At 47.3% G+C, this 5,650-nt stretch overlaps 1 pseudogene; it reads left to right on the top strand.

The window, feature by feature from the left end:
- The first annotated feature begins 353 nt into the window (after positions 1–353).
- LOC105505128 lies at positions 354–1,806 on the top strand (annotated as a pseudogene).
- The last annotated feature ends 3,844 nt before the right edge of the window (positions 1,807–5,650 follow it).

The raw sequence follows: 5,650 nt of genomic DNA, 5'->3' as shown, positions 1-5,650 counted from the left end.
TAACCAAAACAGCATGGTACTGGCATAAAAACAGACACATAGACCAATGGAACAGAGTAGACAACCCAGAAATAAATCCACGTATTTATAGTCAACTGATTTTCCACAAAGGTGCCAATAATGTCCTTTGGGGGAAAGGACAGTCTCTTTAATAAATGGGTGTGGGGAAAACTGGATATCTATATGCAGAAAAATGAAACTAGATCCTTATCTGTCATCATTAAAAAATTAAATCCAAATTGATGAAAAATTTACATGTAAGACCCCAAACTAAAAAACTACTAGAAGGGACCTAGAAGCAGCTTCTCTGCTCCTTCTTGAATCCCCACCTGGTTCAGCCTGCCTGCCTCCCCATGTCCATCAGGGTGACCTAGAAGCCCTATAAGGTATCTATCTCTGACCCCCAGGCCTTCAGCAGCTGCTTCTACACGAGTGGGCCCAGTGCCCGCATCAGCTCCTCAAGCTTCTCCTGAGTAGGCAGCAGCAGCTTCCAGGGTGGCCTGGGCGGAGGCTGTGGCGGGGCCAGTGGTATGGGAGGCATTACTGCTGTCACAGTCAACCAGAGCCTGCTGAGCCCCCTTAACCTGGAGGTAGACCCCAACATCCAGACCACGCGCACCTAGGAGAAGGAGCAGATCAAGAGCTTCAACAAAAAGTTTGCCTCCTTCATCGACAAGGTACAGTTCCTGGAGCAGCAGAACAAGATGCTGGGGACCAAGGGGAGCCTCCTGCAGCAGCACAATACAGCTCGGAGCAACGTGGGCCACAAGTTCAAGAGCTACATCAACAACCTTTGGCAGCAGCTGGATACTCTGGGCCAGGAGACACTGAAGCTGTTGGCAGGGTTTGGCAACAATCAGGGGCTGGTGGAGGACTTCAAGAACAAGTACGAGAATGAGATCAATAAGCGTACAAAGATGGAGAATGAATTTGTCCTCATCAAGAAGGATGTGGTTGAAGCTTACACAAACAAGGTAGAGCTGGAGTCTGGCCTGGAAGCACTGACTGATAAGATCAACTTCTTCAGGTAGCTGTATGAAGAGGAGATCCGGGAGCTGCAGTCCGAGATCTCGGACAGGTCTGTGGTGCTGTCCATGGACAACAGCCGCTCCCTGGACATGGACAGCATCCTAGCTGAGGTCAAGGCACAGTACGAGGAGATCACCAACCACAGCAGGGTTGAGGTTGATAGCATGCACCAGATCAAGCATGAGGAGCTGCAGATGCTGGCTGGGAAGCATGGGGATGACCTGCAGCACACAAAGACTGAGATCTCAGAGATGAACCAGAACATCAGCCGGCTCCAGGCTGAGATTGAGGGCCTCAAAGGCCAGAGGGCTTCCCTGGAGGCCGCCATCGCAGATGCCGAGCAGCACAGGGAGCTGGCCGTTAAGGACGCCAATGCCAAGCTGTCCGAGCTGGAGGCTGTCCTGTAGTGGGCCAAGCAGGACATAGCACGGCAGCTGCCTGAGTACCAGGAGCTAATGAACATCAAGCTGGCCCTGGACATGGAGATCGCTACTTACAGGAAGCTGCTGGAGGGCGAGGAGAGCCGGCTGGCATCTGGGATGCAGAACATGAGTATCTATACGAAGACCACCAGTGGCTATGCCAATGAGCTGAGCTCGGGCTATAAGGGCGTCACAAGCCCCAGCCTCAGCTTATGGCCTGGGCTCCAGTTTTGGCTCTGGTAGGGGCTCCAGCTCCTTCAGCCACACCAGCTCCACCAGCGCCATGGTTGTGAAGAAAATGGAGACCTGCGATGGGAAGCTGGTGTCCAAGTCCTCTGACGTCCTGCCCAAGTGAACGACCATGGCAGCCCCGCCCAACCTATCCCTCCTGTGGCTGCCCCAGAGCTTGTGGGGGAGGCCAAAGCCCACCCGTGGAGGGGGGACTTTACTGGCTGGGGTACCCCAACTTGGCAATGCCTCCAGCTACAAAGCAATTCGATTTTTTTTCCAAAAGAAAACCTCAGCTAGCTATGCAAAAAGAAAGGAAGGAAGGAAGGAAGGAAGGAAGGAAGGAAGGAAGGAAGGAAGAAAGGAAGGAAGGAAGAAAGAAAAGAAAAGAAAAAACTAAAACTACTAGAAGAAAACATATAGGAAACACTTCAGGACAGTGGATTGGTCTGGACAAAGATTTAATGGAGACCTCAAATGCACAGGCAACAAAAGCAAAAAATAGACAAATGGAATTAGATCAAACTAAAAAGCTTCTGTACAGCAAAGGAGACAAGCAACAGAGTGAAGAGACAGCCTGCAGAATGGGAGAAAATATTTGCAAACTATCTATCTGACAAAAGACTAACATCAAGAATACACAAGGAACTCAATCAAATAACTCAACAGCAAAAAAACAAATAATCTTATTTCAAAATGGGCAAATGAGCTGAATAGACATCTCTCGAAGACATACAAATGGCCAACAGGTATATGAAAAAATGTATGACATCACTAATCATCAGGAAAATGCAAGTCAAAACGGTGATGAGACATCATCCCCTCCCAGTTAGAATGACTGTCATAAAAATGACAAAAAATAACAAAGGTTGAGGATGTGGAGAAAGGAGAAGTCTTATATGCTATTCATGGAAATGTAAATTAGTACAGCCATTATGAAAACCAGTATAAAGTTTCCTCAAAAATCTGAAAATAGAACTAACATGTGATCCCACAGTCCCACTATAGGGTATACACCCAAAGGAAAGGAAATCAGTATACTAAAGAGATATCTGCACTCCCATGTTTATTGCAGCACTATTGACAATACCAAAGATATGAAATCAATCTAAGTGTCTATCAGTGGATGAATGGATAAAGAAAATCTGTTATACATACACAGTGGAATACTATTCAGCCAGAAAAAAGAATGAAATCTTGACATTCACAGCAATATGGATGAGCATGGAGGACATTATGTTAAGTGAAATAAACCAAGGACAGGAAGAAAAATACCGCATGTTCTCACTCATATGTGGGAGCTAAAAAAGTTGAGTTCATAGAAGTAGAAAGTAGAATAGCAGCTACTAAAGCCTGGGAAGGGTGGGGGATAGTGAGAGGTTAAAGGATACAAAATCACAACTAGATAGGAGGAATAAGCTCTCACATTCTATAATACCCTAGGATGACTATAATTAACAATTTACTGTATGTTTAAAAATTGCTAGAAGAGTGGATTTTAAATGTTCCCAGCACAAAGAAATGATAAATGGGCTGGACGTGGTGGCTCATGCCTGTAATCCCAGCACTTTGGGAGGCTGAGGTGGGCAGTCACTGAGTTCAAGAGTTCAAGACCAGCCTGGCCAACATGGTGAAACCCTGTCTCTACTAAACATATACAAATTAGCAGGGCATGGTGGTGAGTGCCTATAATTCCAGCCACTTCGGAGGCTGAGGCAGGAGAATCACTTGAGCCCTGGAGGTAGAGGTTACAGTGAGCTGAGATCGTGCCACTGCACTCCAGCCTGGGCGACAAAATGAGACTCCATCACAAAAAAAAAAAGAAAAGAAATGATAAATGTTTGAGGTGATAGGTATGCTAATTACCCTGATTTGATCATTATGGATCATATACATGTATTGAAATAGCACACTGTATCCCATAAATATGTACAATTACTACATGTTAATTAAAAATAATAATAGCTGGATGTGGTGTGTGCCTGTAGTCCCAGCTACTCGGGAGGCTGAGGCAGGAGGATCACTTGAGTTCAGGAGTTCTGGACTGTAGTGTGCTGTGCTGATTGGGTGTCTGCACTAAGTTTGACATTAATAAGGTGACTTCCCAGGAGTGGGGGACCACCAGGTTGCCCAAGGAGGGGTGGATCAGCGCAGATCCAAAATGGAGCAGGTCAGAACTCCCATGCTGATCAGTGGGACTGCACCTGTGAATAGCCTCTGCACACTCCAGCCTGGGCAGCATAGTGAGACCTTGTTTCTAAAAAAAAATTAATCAGAAATAGCAGGTTATAAAATTATACAGAAAGGTAGGTCTCAACCATAAAAAAGTGCTCTGCAGTTAAAAAAAAGAAAAAAAAAAAGGAGGCATGACTCTTCAGGAGCTCCACTTCCTCAGGGTTCCCCCTGTGTCACGCACACACCTCTAACAGCAATTTCATTCTGACAGTGTCTCTTTGCCTTGTCTGTCTCTCTCTCCACTGGACTGTGAGCATTTAAGGTGGGGAGAAGTTGGGTCTTAGTTCTCTTTGATAAAGTAGCATCCAGGACAGAATCTGGCCCTGAGCGGATGCTCAATCCACATCTGTGGAATGAATGAGCAGATGGATGAAAGGGAAGGACGGGAAGGCTGGGCCAGATCCCAAGCCACTCACTTCCTTGAAATCAGAGTTCCCCCAACCCACGCCCCACTAGGATTCTTTCCTAAAGCCTTTGGCAGTTTTGTTGCCTGAGAAACAAGAAGGCCCTTCTCAGGAGCAGGCTCTTCATCTATCATTTCCTCTAATCCTCATAGCAATAAAATATCAGAATTGTGATTCCTCATTAACATTTGCAGAAACTAAGCCTCAGGGGTTGACATTTGCTCAAGCTCTTATAGCTAGTAACTGGCAGAATTCAAATCTCCCTGTCTCCGAAATCCATATTCTTGTCTTAGAGACAAGACTGCAGAAGTGACCTTGGACAAGCCCCTTCTCCTGTGTGAGCCTTGGTTTCCCCTCTGGGTAATGAGGCTGCGGGTCCTCAGAGGGCTCAGCTATCCATTTCCACTCAGATAGTCCATAATAATAAAATGTCCCAACTCATCCCTCCCCAGCCTCCCTGAATTACTGGAAGCAGCCTGGAACCTACCGGAATGTAGGACTGCAAGCTTGCCAAGCGAGGCCATGTTCACCTGGCTGGAGAAGAGCTCCTGTTCCTCCTCAACGCTGGCAGAAAGTCCTGGGAGCATAAGAACACCTCATCTGCAACTCACATAAACAGGTGTGCATGGGGTTGCTGGCCATTGCCTCACATCCCCCCGCCTTAACCCCCTGGGTTGGCATCTGAGGGTTGTGGAGGGGCTTCATGCTGGTTTTGCTCAGGTCTTATGGCCAAGAGGCACCAAGAAACACAATATCTCCCCCTACACCAGTACACACCCCACCCACAGGGAAAACCCTTATAATAACAGCCCACACCTGCACAGTCTCCCACCTTAGCCTAGTAAGGTAAACAGGACACGGATGGCAGCTGCATGTTATAGCTGGGGATCCTGGGGCCCAGAAAAAGACAGTAATGTTCCAGAGACCACCCAACATTTAAATGGCAGAACTGAGACTGAGTTCCAGCCCCCAGGCCAGTATTCAGTGCTTTCCTTCCAGAGCCCATGTTTGTCCAGGTCATGTGGCATATTTATTGACCCCTGCAACAGGCAGGTAACCATGAGGCCATGGAATGGGCAAGATGCAGCCTCTGCCCTTGAAGGATTACAGTTCAGAGGAGCAGAAGGATAAGGTCGCATGCAGGAGTTAATAAATGAAGATTAATAAGATCACAAAACAAGTGGATGAGGTGTCAGAGCAGGGGGGATCCGAGTGCTGCCCAGGAATAGGTGGGCACAGAGTGGGAGCCTGCAGAGCCTGCTGAATGTAAGACTGGCTGACTGACTGAGGGGCTGTTTCATTACCCAGAGGGATGCAGGAGGGCCAGGGGTG

This window comes from Colobus angolensis, unplaced genomic scaffold, assembly GCF_000951035.1.
Source record: "Colobus angolensis palliatus isolate OR3802 unplaced genomic scaffold, Cang.pa_1.0 Scaffold99, whole genome shotgun sequence".
Classification (NCBI taxonomy): Eukaryota; Metazoa; Chordata; class Mammalia; order Primates; family Cercopithecidae; genus Colobus; species Colobus angolensis.
The sequence above is the reverse complement of the archived record's forward strand: the minus strand, read 5'-3'. Positions and strand labels throughout refer to the sequence as shown.